The sequence below is a fragment of the Eulemur rufifrons genome, chromosome 27 (assembly GCF_041146395.1).
Source record: "Eulemur rufifrons isolate Redbay chromosome 27, OSU_ERuf_1, whole genome shotgun sequence".
Taxonomy (NCBI): domain Eukaryota; kingdom Metazoa; phylum Chordata; class Mammalia; order Primates; family Lemuridae; genus Eulemur; species Eulemur rufifrons.
Window position 1 is genome coordinate 4,498,079 of NC_091009.1, and position 15,330 is coordinate 4,513,408.

Sequence of the window (15,330 nt, forward strand, 5' to 3'; positions counted from 1 at the left end):
TGATTTTTGTTGTCATGGGTCTATGTGTTAGTGGCAAAGTGCGGAGTGTTTGATGTGTAGGTAGCAGGTAGCGAGCAAGGCCCTGAAGGCTACGGGGCTGCAGGAGGGCGCGGGGGGCGTGGTGGTGGGGAGGCGCCGGGCCCGGAGGGCCGCATAGCAGCAGCTCGGCCTCTTGAGGCGTCCGGGGAGGGCCGCCGCCGTCTACGGCCATACCACCCTGAACGCGCCCGATCTCGTCTGATCTCGGAAGCTAAGCAGGGTCGGGCCTGGTTAGTACTTGGATGGGAGACCGCCTGGGAATACCGGGTGCTGTAGGCTTTTTGCCTCTTCTTTTGTCCCGCCCGCTATCCCGTGGGGGGTCGGGGGTGGGGGTCCCCCCTCCCTCCGCCCTCCGCGCCGCTCCCCCCACCGGCCCCCGGACCGGCCGCCCGCGCCGCCCGCTGCCCCCGCCCGGGGCTTCCTTCCCTCTGCCCCGCTGCAGCAGCACCGCCAGGCGGCGGCAGCGGCGCAGCATCCCAGCCGTTTCCGTTCCGCCAGCAGCCGAGCCCCAGCCCTGGGCCCACACCGGGCCGGGCGGCGGGATCCCTAAGTGCTGCTGGGTCTCCTCTCCACCACCACCACCACCACCACCACCACCCACCCACCTCCCCCCCCCGCCCGCGGACGCCCGTCCCCCGCACTCCGGGACATCCCCTACACCCGGCGCGGGACAGCCCACGGCGGCAAACCGGCCCCAGGGCCCCGGGACCCCCAGCCCACCGTGGACTTCCTCTCCGCCGCACACTCGGGCCTCAGGCCCGGGCCTCAGGCTGGGCGGGCTCCTCGCCGGGACTCCCGAGAGACACACACCGGCGCACCGCACAGGGCACGTCGCCGGCCACCCGGGCAGAGAGGACACACAACAGCACACGGAGCACACGCACCCAAACCCAAAGGACCCACCGGCCCCCCGACCCATGGCTACCCACCCCAAACCCCGGCCCACCGAGCAACAGGATAGCCGGCTCCGGCCCGCCACCCCCGCGAGGGGGCTGCTGGCACATGCAGGCCCTGACGGGAATCCGGGCAGAACAGTCCTCCCCAGACGGGGGTGGGGTGCCTGGGTGGGGGGGACACTGCACGTCTTCAGGCCCTCGGGGCGAAGGAGCAGCCGCAGGGCCCTGCCTCCTTGTCCTGGCCCTGCCCCAAAGGCCCTCCCCACCGTGCCCTGGCGTGGGGCGGCGGAGGGCTCTCTCGCGCGCACTCTCGGGCTCTGGCCCTCCGTCCCCACGCGTGGAAGTCTGACCCTGCGCGCGTGCCCGTGGGTCTGCTCCTTGGGGTGTGGGACGGTGGTGCGTCCGTGGTTTGGGTGGGGGAGGGGTGTGCGCGCGAGACCCGTCAGGTTCCGCCTGCCCCCGCCCCCTCCCAACCCCCCTCCCCCCCCCCCCCCCCCCCGCCCCGCGACCCCGTACGGACAGGCGGGCTAGCGAAGTGGCAGGGCGGCCGGAGGGAGCCGACTGGGCAGGGAGGGCCGCGTAGCAGCAGCTCGGCCTCTTGAGGCGTCCCGGGAGGGCCGCCGCCGTCTACGGCCATACCACCCTGAACGCGCCCGATCTCGTCTGATCTCGGAAGCTAAGCAGGGTCGGGCCCGGTTAGTACTTGGATGGGAGACCGCCTGGGAATACCGGGTGCCGTAGGCTTTTTGCTTTGCCTCTTTTTCTGTCCCGGCCCCCTGGGCTGGGAAGGGGGGGGCTCCTCCGCCCACCTCGGCTGGGAAGGGGTGGGGGCCCTCCGCCCTCCTCGCCCGCCCCCGGCTGCCGCCCCCGGCCGGCCCGGACCCTGCCCCTGCCCCGTGGCCCCTGGAGAGAGGGTCAGATTTGAGATGTGGAGGCTCAGTGCCCGAGGCTGTCGCCCCTCAGACACCTGCCGCAGGTCCGGGCCTCCGGAACGAACTTGTGACCCACCGGCTCTGAATTCAGGACAAATTCTAAAGTTGTCCAACTAGATGACCACGTTAACCTAGGAAAGGAAAAATTGGATCATATCCATATGTGCAGAAGAATGGAATCGAAACAGTTGGCTATTCGTTCACGGTAAAATAATTTCAGAATCCAGATGAGAAGACATCTAGAAACACTTTTCCAAAGTCTAAATCTTTAGAAAGTATTCTTAGGGATTAAGAAGTTAAAACATTCTTTCGAAAGTCACGAGCAAGACCAGGGTGTTGATATGAAATTCTTCTGTTCAATACTGCAAGAGACGCTCTGAAAATATACTAAAACAAGGGAAAACACTAATAATATATGGGAAAGGAAAATCACCTTTTTCATTTTCCTCACCTCCTACGGTTCTCAAAACAGAATGTTTGCCCGTATGCGTGGGAGACCTGTAGAAATCCTAAGTGAGTCCGGCAAGATAGCTCTATAGGAAATCAACATTCAATCGATAGATCCAATATTTCTTATTGCCCAGCAAATACACAATAATGAATGCAATTTTTAAAAAGGATAACATTCAACGTCCCAGAAAAATCTCCCTAGCGCCTGCGGGACAAAGGTGCCACCTTAGAGGGAAAACTTAGGAAAAACATCAATGATGGCCCAAATCGATGGAGAGCCTATACTATATTCCTAGATAGAGGGACACAGAGTCCCCAAACTAATCATTTCCCCCAAATTAATAAATAATCAAATTTAAACAGGGTTTATAAGTAGAAATTCACAATCTGTTTCTTTCTCTTTTTCTTTTAATTTGGGAAATGGATATGTTAAAGAATAATCACCATCATCATAATTGTCATTATGATGATTATTATATCAAATCGAATTAACTGTACCAAAACTCTACCACTCACCTTATAAAAATGGGAGTTTAGTCATATGTCGGAAGCCGCCGTGTATCATTTTCTGAGGGCGTGGAACCAAAAAATAAAAAATAAAAAAACCCAAAAAAACGCCAAAAAGACTTCTCCCAAACAAATCCCATCTCGACCGTCATCCTTTTCCTTTTAAAGGTTTTGCTCTGTGTTCTAGGACTATGTCGTTGAGGTAGTTTGTTCATTTCACAGTTTATATGATACATGTGGAATCATTCTGGGTAACTTGTGTTCCAGGGGAAACCTTCTGTTTGGAGAATACCCCTTGCTTACACAGGAAGCTGCAGTTCATCAGCACTTCTGTAGAACGGCACTGCACGAATGAATCGAAATATCTTTAACCGACCTTTGACTAGGTCCATGTACACGGGGCTCCCGTGAGTATTGCTCTAGATGTTTCCTGGTCACATGTGCCCTATCTTCTCTCTGGTACGTGCCACTCAGAGAATATGCTTGCTCCTAAATCATGCCAGTGTTTGTTCATATCCATTTATGCTACATTGTTTTCCAAATGGTTCTATAATTTCACCTCCCATATCAGCAGTGTGCGTGTAAGTGATTTCCCTCCAGCCAACACAGTGATCCAGTATTTTTAAGTTTCCTCAATCTGGTGAGTTTGAAACTACATCTTGCTTCATTTTTCATTTTGTATTTCCTTGATTAATAATGAGGATACAGTGTCAAATGCTTATTAAGCCCATTAAACGTAGATATTGTGTAATAGTAATATTTTCCCAATTACATGCGCTACAGATACCTTGTCCTGTTTGCAACTTGTTTTTTTTTTTTTTTTTTTTTTTTTTTTTACCCTGTTTATGATATCTTTTGAGACTTTTTATTATGGAAAATTTGAAATATAAACAAAAACAGAAAGAGTAGTAGAATATGTACTCACCACCCTGACTCAAGAAATGACCAAGCCTTGGCCAGAGCTTGTTTCTTTTATACCCCTCCTACCTTAAGTTCATGATCCCCTTAATCATATCCCTCCGTCGATAAAAAGTCACTATGTTTCTATCAAAGGTAGAGGCTTCCTTTCCTTTTTAAATGTCATCACAGCCACATCATTCCATCTAAAAACTTAGCCGTATTAGAGATCACAGCAAGGACTTACTCAATGTTTGCGTTTCCCTGAGACACATACACTCATTTCAGTTTCTTTGAATCCAGTCCAAATACAGTACATACCTTGTGACTGGTTGAGATGTCTTTTGAAAGAGTGTCCATACATCCCAGCTAGTTGGGGGCAGCCCCGGTTGTCACCATTTCACTTTGGTTCCTACCGCTGTCCACAGTGACCCGAGTGATTTCGGCATTGTTATGGGCTTAATCGTGGATTTAAACCTCTTTAACGTGTTTCACTATCTTGCCATTATTATACTTCCTGGTGATCAAACTGTCCTGTGTTTGGCAAACGAGAGTCCACTCATTCTGGTTCCTGTGTCTCTTGACATGACCCTCGTCCTGTTGGATATCAGAGCATCCACGCCGCCCAGTAGAAGAGGCGTCCATTTCCCGCCCCAGACTTGAAGTCAGCCTATGTCTCCAGTAAGTCTTAGGACCGTTTAATAACAACGGTTGGTGGGGACCACGATCTAGATGCTGGTGAGATGCACTACTGTTGAGTTTGTACCTATGTGTCAGCACTTTCCATGGAAGAAGTAAAAAAAGATTAAAGAAAAACACATTGACTTGACACTGATAATCCAAAATTCAAACTGAGAACGGAGAGTTTTTTTTACTCTACTTTACCGATTTCACTTCATTCTCTCACCCCCAAATTGCAAGTTCTCAAAGACACCCACAGCATGTCTTTTTTGCATGATCCCACAGAATAATCGTAGCCATTCACCATATAACCGTGGACTGCTTCCTACTGCATGAAGGAGGAAAGGCGAGGAAGGAGCTTTCTACTTTTCTGGCTCCACGGTGAAAACGTAAGAGCTGCTGTGGGCCGAAGCCAGTCTGCTCATGTCCAGGGAGCTCCGGGCCATGTCCCACTGCTTTGGAATATTTCCCTGGGCCTTGATGTGAGCTCCTGCAGTTTGTAGAATGTGCTAAGTCACACATTGTCCTCCGTTTGTGTCCTGGGTGGTTTGAATAGATGTGATAGGGAGTGTTTGATTTTTGTTGTCATGGGTCTATGTGTTAGTGGCAAAGTGCGGAGTGTTTGATGTGTAGGTAGCAGGTAGCGAGCAAGGCCCTGAAGGCTACGGGGCTGCAGGAGGGCGCGGGGGGCGGGGGGTGGGGGGCGTGGTGGTGGGGAGGCGCCGGGCCCGGAGGGCCGCATAGCAGCAGCTCGGCCTCTTGAGGCGTCCAGGGAGGGCCGCCGCTGTCTACGGCCATACCACCCTGAACGCGCCCGATCTCGTCTGATCTCGGACGAGCTAAGCAGGGTCGGGCCTGGTTAGTACTTGGATGGGAGACCGCCTGGGAATACCGGGTGCTGTAGGCTTTTTGCCTCTTCTTTTGTCCCGCCCGCTATCCCGTGGGGGGTCGGGGGTGGGGGTCCCCCTCCCTCCGCCCTCCGCGCCGCTCTCCCCACCGCCCCCGGACCGGCCGCCCGCGCCGCCCGCTGCCCCCGCCCGGGGCTTCCTTCCCTCTGCCCCGCTGCAGCAGCACCGCCAGGCGGGGGCAGCGGCGCAGCATCCCAGCCGTTTCCGTTCCGCCAGCAGCCGAGCCCCAGCCCTGGGCCCACACCGGGCCGGGCGGCGGGATCCCTAAGTGCTGCTGGGTCTCCTCTCCACCACCACCACCACCACCACCACCACCACCACCACCCACCCACCTCCCCCCCCTCCCGCGGACGCCCGTCCCCCGCACTCCGGGACATCCCCTACACACGGCGCGGGACAGCCCACGGCGGCAAACCGGCCCCAGGGCCCCGGGACCCCCAGCCCACCGTGGACTTCCTCTCCGCTGCACACTCGGGCCTCAGGCCCGGGCCTCAGGCTGGGCGGGCTCCTCGCCGGGACTCCCGAGAGACACACACCGGCGCACCGCACAGGGCACGTCGCCGGCCACCCGGGCAGAGAGGACACACAACAGCACACGGAGCACACGCACCCAAACCCAAAGGACCCACCGGCCCCCCGACCCATGGCTACCCACCCCAAACCCCGGCCCACCGAGCAACAGGATAGCCGGCTCCGGCCCCCCCCCCCCGCGAGGGGGCTGCTGGCACATGCAGGCCCTGACGGGAATCCGGGCAGAACAGTCCTCCCCAGACGGGGGTGGGGTGGCGGGGTGGGGGGGGACACTGCACGTCTTCAGGCCCTCGGGGCGAAGGAGCAGCCGCAGGGCCCTGCCTCCTTGTCCTGGCCCTGCCCCAAAGGCCCTCCCCACCGTGCCCTGGCGTGGGGCGGCGGAGGGCTCTCTCTCGCGCACTCTCGGGCTCTGGCCCTCCGTCCCCACGCGTGGAAGTCAGACCCTGCGCGCGTGCCCGTGGGTCTGCTCCTCGGGGTGTGGGACGGTGGTGCGTCCGTGGTTTGGGTGGGGGAGGGGTGTGCGCGCGAGACCCGCCAGGTTCCGCCTGCCCCCGCCCCCTCCCAACCCCCCCCCCGCCCCCTCCCAAACCCCCCCCGCCCCCTCCCAACCCGCCCCCGCCCCCGCCCCCCGCCCCCCGCCCCCCGTACGGACAGGCGGGCTAGCGAAGTGGCAGGGCGGCCGGAGGGAGCCGACTGGGCAGGGAGGGCCGCGTAGCAGCAGCTCGGCCTCTTGAGGCGTCCGGGGAGGGCCGCCGCCGTCTACGGCCATACCACCCTGAACGCGCCCGATCTCGTCTGATCTCGGAAGCTAAGCAGGGTCGGGCCCGGTTAGTACTTGGATGGGAGACCGCCTGGGAATACCGGGTGCCGTAGGCTTTTTGCTTTGCCTCTTTTTCTGTCCCGGCCCCCTGGGCTGGGAAGGGGGGGCTCCTCCGCCCACCTCGGCTGGGAAGGGGTGGGGGCCCTCCGCCCTCCTCGCCCGCCCCCGGCTGCCGCCCCCGGCCGGCTCGGACCCTGCCCCTGCCCCGTGGCCCCTGGAGAGAGGGTCAGATTTGAGATGTGGAGGCTCAGTGCCCGAGGCTGTCGCCCCTCAGACACCTGCCGCAGGTCCGGGCCTCCGGAACGAACTTCTCACCCACCGGCTCTGAATTCAGGACAAATTCTAAAGTTGTCCAACTAGATGACCACGTTAACCTAGGAAAGGAAAAATTGGATCATATCCATATGTGCAGAAGAATGGAATCGAAACAGTTGGCTATTCGTTCACGGTAAAATAATTTCAGAATCCAGATGAGAAGACATCTAGAAACACTTTTCCAAAGTCTAAATCTTTAGAAAGTATTCTTAGGGATTAAGAAGTTAAAACATTCTTTCGAAAGTCACGAGCAAGACCAGGGTGTTGATATGAAATTCTTCTGTTCAATACTGCAAGAGACGCTCTGAAAATATACTAAAACAAGGGAAAACACTAATAATATATGGGAAAGGAAAATCACCTTTTTCATTTTCCTCACCTCCTACGGTTCTCAAAACAGAATGTTTGCCCGTATGCGTGGGAGACCTGTAGAAATCCTAAGTGAGTCCGGCAAGATAGCTCTATAGGAAATCAACATTCAATCGATAGATCCAATATTTCTTATTGCCCAGCAAATACACAATAATGAATGCAATTTTTAAAAAGGATAACATTCAACGTCCCAGAAAAATCTCCATAGCGCCTGCGGGACAAAGGTGCCACCTTAGAGGGAAAACTTAGGAAAAACATCAATGATGTCCCAAATCGATGGAGAGCCTATACTATATTCCTAGATAGAGGGACACAGAGTCCCCAAACTAATCATTTCCCCCAAATTAATAAATAATCAAATTTAAACAGGGTTTATAAGTAGAAATTCACAATCTGTTTCTTTCTCTTTTTCTTTTAATTTGGGAAATGGATATGTTAAAGAATAATCACCATCATCATAATTGTCATTATGATGATTATTATATCAAATCGAATTAACTGTACCAAAACTCTACCACTCACCTTATAAAAATGGGAGTTTAGTCATATGTCGGAAGCCGCCGTGTATCATTTTCTGAGGGCGTGGAACCAAAAAATAAAAAATAAAAAAACCCAAAAAAATGCCAAAAAGACTTCTCCCAAACAAATCCCATCTCGACCGTCATCCTTTTCCTTTTAAAGGTTTTGCTCTGTGTTCTAGGACTATGTCGTTGAGGTAGTTTGTTCATTTCACAGTTTATATGATACATGTGGAATCATTCTGGGTAACTTGTGTTCCAGGGGAAACCTTCTGTTTGGAGAATACCCCTTGCTTACACAGGAAGCTGCAGTTCATCAGCACTTCTGTAGAACGGCACTGCACGAATGAATCGAAATATCTTTAACCGACCTTTGACTAGGTCCATGTACACGGGGCTCCCGTGAGTATTGCTCTAGATGTTTCCTGGTCACATGTGCCCTATCTTCTCTCTGGTACGTGCCACTCAGAGAATATGCTTGCTCCTAAATCATGCCAGTGTTTGTTCATATCCATTTATGCTACATTGTTTTCCAAATGGTTCTATAATTTCACCTCCCATATCAGCAGTGTGCGTGTAAGTGATTTCCCTCCAGCCAACACAGTGATCCAGTATTTTTAAGTTTCCTCAATCTGGTGAGTTTGAAACTACATCTTGCTTCATTTTTCATTTTGTATTTCCTTGATTAATAATGAGGATACAGTGTCAAATGCTTATTAAGCCCATTAAACGTAGATATTGTGTAATAGTAATATTTTCCCAATTATATGCGCTACAGATACCTTGTCCTGTTTGCAACTTGTTTTTTTTTTTTTTTTTTTTTTTTTTTACCCTGTTTATGATATCTTTTGAGACTTTTTATTATGGAAAATTTGAAATATAAACAAAAACAGAAAGAGTAGTAGAATATGTACTCACCACCCTGACTCAAGAAATGACCAAGCCTTGGCCAGAGCTTGTTTCTTTTATACCCCTCCTACCTTAAGTTCATGATCCCCTTAATCATATCCCTCCGTCGATAAAAAGTCACTATGTTTCTATCAAAGGTAGAGGCTTCCTTTCCTTTTTAAATGTCATCACAGCCACATCATTCCATCTAAAAACTTAGCCGTATTAGAGATCACAGCAAGGACTTACTCAATGTTTGCGTTTCCCTGAGACACATACACTCATTTCAGTTTCTTTGAATCCAGTCCAAATACAGTACATACCTTGTGACTGGTTGAGATGTCTTTTGAAAGAGTGTCCATACATCCCAGCTAGTTGGGGGCAGCCCCGGTTGTCACCATTTCACTTTGGTTCCTACCGCTGTCCACAGTGACCCGAGTGATTTCGGCATTGTTATGGGCTTAATCGTGGATTTAAACCTCTTTAACGTGTTTCACTATCTTGCCATTATTATACTTCCTGGTGATCAAACTGTCCTGTGTTTGGCAAACGAGAGTCCACTCATTCTGGTTCCTGTGTCTCTTGACATGACCCTCGTCCTGTTGGATATCAGAGCATCCACGCCGCCCAGTAGAAGAGGCGTCCATTTCCCGCCCCAGACTTGAAGTCAGCCTATGTCTCCAGTAAGTCTTAGGACCGTTTAATAACAACGGTTGGTGGGGACCACGATCTAGATGCTGGTGAGATGCACTACTGTTGAGTTTGTACCTATGTGTCAGCACTTTCCATGGAAGAAGTAAAAAAAGATTAAAGAAAAACACATTGACTTGACACTGATAATCCAAAATTCAAACTGAGAACGGAGAGTTTTTTTTACTCTACTTTACCGATTTCACTTCATTCTCTCACCCCCAAATTGCAAGTTCTCAAAGACACCCACAGCATGTCTTTTTTGCATGATCCCACAGAATAATCGTAGCCATTCACCATATAACCGTGGACTGCTTCCTACTGCATGAAGGAGGAAAGGCGAGGAAGGAGCTTTCTACTTTTCTGGCTCCACGGTGAAAACGTAAGAGCTGCTGTGGGCCGAAGCCAGTCTGCTCATGTCCAGGGAGCTCCGGGCCATGTCCCACTGCTTTGGAATATTTCCCTGGGCCTTGATGTGAGCTCCTGCAGTTTGTAGAATGTGCTAAGTCACACATTGTCCTCCGTTTGTGTCCTGGGTGGTTTGAATAGATGTGATAGGGAGTGTTTGATTTTTGTTGTCATGGGTCTATGTGTTAGTGGCAAAGTGCGGAGTGTTTGATGTGTAGGTAGCAGGTAGCGAGCAAGGCCCTGAAGGCTACGGGGCTGCAGGAGGGCGCGGGGGGCGGGGGGTGGGGGGCGTGGTGGTGGGGAGGCGCCGGGCCCGGAGGGCCGCATAGCAGCAGCTCGGCCTCTTGAGGCGTCCAGGGAGGGCCGCCGCTGTCTACGGCCATACCACCCTGAACGCGCCCGATCTCGTCTGATCTCGGAAGCTAAGCAGGGTCGGGCCTGGTTAGTACTTGGATGGGAGACCGCCTGGGAATACCGGGTGCTGTAGGCTTTTTGCCTCTTCTTTTGTCCCGCCCGCTATCCCGTGGGGGGTCGGGGGTGGGGGTCCCCCCTCCCTCCGCCCTCCGCGCCGCTCCCCCCACCGGCCCCCGGACCGGCCGCCCGCGCCGCCCGCTGCCCCCGCCCGGGGCTTCCTTCCCTCTGCCCCGCTGCAGCAGCACCGCCAGGCGGCGGCAGCGGCGCAGCATCCCAGCCGTTTCCGTTCCGCCAGCAGCCGAGCCCCAGCCCTGGGCCCACACCGGGCCGGGCGGCGGGATCCCTAAGTGCTGCTGGGTCTCCTCTCCACCACCACCACCACCACCACCACCACCCACCCACCTCCCCCCCCCGCCCGCGGACGCCCGTCCCCCGCACTCCGGGACATCCCCTACACCCGGCGCGGGACAGCCCACGGCGGCAAACCGGCCCCAGGGCCCCGGGACCCCCAGCCCACCGTGGACTTCCTCTCCGCCGCACACTCGGGCCTCAGGCCCGGGCCTCAGGCTGGGCGGGCTCCTCGCCGGGACTCCCGAGAGACACACACCGGCGCACCGCACAGGGCACGTCGCCGGCCACCCGGGCAGAGAGGACACACAACAGCACACGGAGCACACGCACCCAAACCCAAAGGACCCACCGGCCCCCCGACCCATGGCTACCCACCCCAAACCCCGGCCCACCGAGCAACAGGATAGCCGGCTCCGGCCCGCCACCCCCGCGAGGGGGCTGCTGGCACATGCAGGCCCTGACGGGAATCCGGGCAGAACAGTCCTCCCCAGACGGGGGTGGGGTGCCTGGGTGGGGGGGACACTGCACGTCTTCAGGCCCTCGGGGCGAAGGAGCAGCCGCAGGGCCCTGCCTCCTTGTCCTGGCCCTGCCCCAAAGGCCCTCCCCACCGTGCCCTGGCGTGGGGCGGCGGAGGGCTCTCTCGCGCGCACTCTCGGGCTCTGGCCCTCCGTCCCCACGCGTGGAAGTCTGACCCTGCGCGCGTGCCCGTGGGTCTGCTCCTTGGGGTGTGGGACGGTGGTGCGTCCGTGGTTTGGGTGGGGGAGGGGTGTGCGCGCGAGACCCGTCAGGTTCCGCCTGCCCCCGCCCCCTCCCGACCCCCCTCCCCCCCCCCCCCCCCCCGCCCCGCGACCCCGTACGGACAGGCGGGCTAGCGAAGTGGCAGGGCGGCCGGAGGGAGCCGACTGGGCAGGGAGGGCCGCGTAGCAGCAGCTCGGCCTCTTGAGGCGTCCCGGGAGGGCCGCCGCCGTCTACGGCCATACCACCCTGAACGCGCCCGATCTCGTCTGATCTCGGAAGCTAAGCAGGGTCGGGCCCGGTTAGTACTTGGATGGGAGACCGCCTGGGAATACCGGGTGCCGTAGGCTTTTTGCTTTGCCTCTTTTTCTGTCCCGGCCCCCTGGGCTGGGAAGGGGGGGGCTCCTCCGCCCACCTCGGCTGGGAAGGGGTGGGGGCCCTCCACCCTCCTCGCCCGCCCCCGGCTGCCGCCCCCGGCCGGCCCGGACCCTGCCCCTGCCCCGTGGCCCCTGGAGAGAGGGTCAGATTTGAGATGTGGAGGCTCAGTGCCCGAGGCTGTCGCCCCTCAGACACCTGCCGCAGGTCCGGGCCTCCGGAACGAACTTGTGACCCACCGGCTCTGAATTCAGGACAAATTCTAAAGTTGTCCAACTAGATGACCACGTTAACCTAGGAAAGGAAAAATTGGATCATATCCATATGTGCAGAAGAATGGAATCGAAACAGTTGGCTATTCGTTCACGGTAAAATAATTTCAGAATCCAGATGAGAAGACATCTAGAAACACTTTTCCAAAGTCTAAATCTTTAGAAAGTATTCTTAGGGATTAAGAAGTTAAAACATTCTTTCGAAAGTCACGAGCAAGACCAGGGTGTTGATATGAAATTCTTCTGTTCAATACTGCAAGAGACGCTCTGAAAATATACTAAAACAAGGGAAAACACTAATAATATATGGGAAAGGAAAATCACCTTTTTCATTTTCCTCACCTCCTACGGTTCTCAAAACAGAATGTTTGCCCGTATGCGTGGGAGACCTGTAGAAATCCTAAGTGAGTCCGGCAAGATAGCTCTATAGGAAATCAACATTCAATCGATAGATCCAATATTTCTTATTGCCCAGCAAATACACAATAATGAATGCAATTTTTAAAAAGGATAACATTCAACGTCCCAGAAAAATCTCCATAGCGCCTGCGGGACAAAGGTGCCACCTTAGAGGGAAAACTTAGGAAAAACATCAATGATGGCCCAAATCGATGGAGAGCCTATACTATATTCCTAGATAGAGGGACACAGAGTCCCCAAACTAATCATTTCCCCCAAATTAATAAATAATCAAATTTAAACAGGGTTTATAAGTAGAAATTCACAATCTGTTTCTTTCTCTTTTTCTTTTAATTTGGGAAATGGATATGTTAAAGAATAATCACCATCATCATAATTGTCATTATGATGATTATTATATCAAATCGAATTAACTGTACCAAAACTCTACCACTCCCCTTATAAAAATGGGAGTTTAGTCATATGTCGGAAGCCGCCGTGTATCATTTTCTGAGGGCATGGAACCAAAAAAAAACCAAAAAAAAAAACCAAAGAAAAAAACAAAAAGACTTCTCCCAAACAAATCCCATCTCGACCGTCATCCTTTTCCTTGCTTTTCCTTTTAAAGGTTTTGCTCTGTGTTCTAGGACTATGTCGTTGAGGTAGTTTGTTCATTTCACAGTTTATATGATACATGTGGAATCATTCTGGGTACCTTGTGTTCCAGGGGAAACCTTCTGTTTGGAGAATACCCCTTGCTTACACAGGAAGCTGCAGTTCATCAGCACTTCTGTAGAACGGCACTGCACGAATGAATCGAAATATCTTTAACCGACCTTTGACTAGGTCCATGTACACGGGGCTCCCGTGAGTATTGCTCTAGATGTTTCCTGGTCACATGTGCCCTATCTTCTCCCTGGTACGGGCCACTCAGAGAATATGCTTGCTCCTAAATCATGCCAGTGTTTGTTCATATCCATTTATGCTACATTGTTTTCCAAATGGTTCTATAATTTCACCTCCCATATCAGCAGTGTGCGTGTAAGTGATTTCCCTCCAGCCAACACAGTGATCCAGTATTTTTAAGTTTCCTCAATCTGGTGAGTTTGAAACTACATCTTGCTTCATTTTTCATTTTGTATTTCCTTGATTAATAATGAGGATACAGTGTCAAATGCTTATTAAGCAAATTAAACGTAGATATTGTGTAACAGTAATATTTTCCCAATTATGTGCGCTACAGATACCTTGTCCTGTTTGCAACTTGTTTTTTTTTTTTTTTTTTTTTTTTTTTTTACCCTGTTTATGATATCTTTTGAGACTTTTTATTATGGAAAATTTGAAATATAAACAAAAACAGAAAGAGTAGTAGAATACGTACTCACCACCCTGACTCAAGAAATGACCAAGCCTTGGCCAGAGCTTGTTTCTTTTATACCCCTCCTACCTTAAGTTCATGATCCCCTTAATCATATCCCTCCGTCGATAAAAAGTCACTATGTTTCTATCAAAGGTAGAGGCTTCCTTTCCTTTTTAAATGTCATCACAGCCACATCATTCCATCTAAAAACTTAGCCGTATTAGAGATCACAGCAAGTACTTACTCAATGTTTGCGTTTCCCTGAGACACATACACTCATTTCAGTTTCTTTGAATCCAGTCCAAATACAGTACATACCTTGTGACTGGTTGAGATGTCTTTTGAAAGAGTGTCCATACATCCCAGCTAGTTGGGGGCAGCCCCGGTTGTCACCATTTCACTTTGGTTCCTACCGCTGTCCACAGTGACCCGAGTTATTTCGGCATTGTTATGGGCTTAATCGTGGATTTAAACCTCTTTGACGTGTTTCACTATCTTGCCATTATTATACTTCCTGGTGATCAAACTGTCCTGTGTTTGGCAAACGAGAGTCCACTCATTCTGGTTCCTGTGTCTCTTGACATGACCCTCGTCCTGTTGGATATCAGAGCATCCACGCCGCCCAGTAGAAGAGGCGTCCATTTCCCGCCCCAGACTTGAAGTCAGCCTATGTCTCCAGTAAGTCTTAGGACCGTTTAATAACAACGGTTGGTGGGGACCACGATCTAGATGCTGGTGAGATGCACTACTGTTGAGTTTGTACCTATGTGTCAGCACTTTCCATGGAAGAAGTAAAAAAAGATTAAAGAAAAACGCATTGACTTGACACTGATAATCCAAATTCAAACTGAGAACGGAGAGTTTTTTTTACTCTACTTTACCGATTTCACTTCATTCTCTCACCCCCAAATTGCAAGTTCTCAAAGACACCAACAGCATGTCTTTTTTTGCATGATCCCACAGAATAATCGTAGCCATTCACCATATAACCGTGGACTGCTTCCTACTGCATGAAGGAGGAAAGGCGAGGAAGGAGCTTTCTACTTTTCTGGCTCCACGGTGAAAATGTAAGAGCTGCTGTGGGCCGAAGCCAGTCTGCTCATGTCCAGGGAGCTCCGGGCCATGTCCCACTGCTTTGGAATATTTCCCTGGGCCTTGATGTGAGCTCCTGCAGTTTGTAGAATGTGCTAAGTCACACATTGTCCTCCGTTTGTGTCCTGGGTGGTTTGAATAGATGTGATAGGGAGTGTTTGATTTTTGTTGTCATGGGTCTATGTGTTAGTGGCAAAGTGCGGAGTGTTTGATGTGTAGGTAGCAGGTAGCGAGCAAGGCCCTGAAGGCTACGGGGCTGCAGGAGGGCGCGGGGGGCGTGGTGGTGGGGAGGCGCCGGGCCCGGAGGGCCGCATAGCAGCAGCTCGGCCTCTTGAGGCGTCCGGGGAGGGCCGCCGCCGTCTACGGCCATACCACCCTGAACGCGCCCGATCTCGTCTGATCTCGGAAGCTAAGCAGGGTCGGGCCTGGTTAGTACTTGGATGGGAGACCGCCTGGGAATACCGGGTGCTGTAGGCTTTT

At 52.9% G+C, this 15,330-nt stretch overlaps 7 non-coding genes across 7 annotated transcripts; all 7 read left to right on the plus strand.

Annotated features, from left to right (window-relative positions):
* The first annotated feature begins 199 nt into the window (after positions 1 to 199).
* On the plus strand, positions 200 to 318 carry LOC138375918 (5S ribosomal RNA). The gene has a single exon (XR_011231612.1). It is a non-coding gene; the product is annotated as a 5S ribosomal RNA (ribosomal RNA).
* A 1,242-nt stretch (positions 319 to 1,560) lies between these two features.
* LOC138375901 (5S ribosomal RNA) lies at positions 1,561 to 1,679 on the plus strand. The gene has a single exon (XR_011231599.1). It is a non-coding gene; the product is annotated as a 5S ribosomal RNA (ribosomal RNA).
* A 3,509-nt stretch (positions 1,680 to 5,188) lies between these two features.
* Positions 5,189 to 5,309, plus strand: LOC138375933 (5S ribosomal RNA). Its single transcript, XR_011231626.1, has one exon. It is a non-coding gene; the product is annotated as a 5S ribosomal RNA (ribosomal RNA).
* Positions 5,310 to 6,598: 1,289 nt separating this feature from the next.
* On the plus strand, positions 6,599 to 6,717 carry LOC138375908 (5S ribosomal RNA). The gene has a single exon (XR_011231603.1). It is a non-coding gene; the product is annotated as a 5S ribosomal RNA (ribosomal RNA).
* A 3,506-nt stretch (positions 6,718 to 10,223) lies between these two features.
* Positions 10,224 to 10,342, plus strand: LOC138375919 (5S ribosomal RNA). The gene has a single exon (XR_011231613.1). It is a non-coding gene; the product is annotated as a 5S ribosomal RNA (ribosomal RNA).
* A 1,241-nt stretch (positions 10,343 to 11,583) lies between these two features.
* On the plus strand, positions 11,584 to 11,702 carry LOC138375909 (5S ribosomal RNA). Its single transcript, XR_011231604.1, has one exon. It is a non-coding gene; the product is annotated as a 5S ribosomal RNA (ribosomal RNA).
* A 3,506-nt stretch (positions 11,703 to 15,208) lies between these two features.
* Positions 15,209 to 15,327, plus strand: LOC138375920 (5S ribosomal RNA). Its single transcript, XR_011231614.1, has one exon. It is a non-coding gene; the product is annotated as a 5S ribosomal RNA (ribosomal RNA).
* The last annotated feature ends 3 nt before the right edge of the window (positions 15,328 to 15,330 follow it).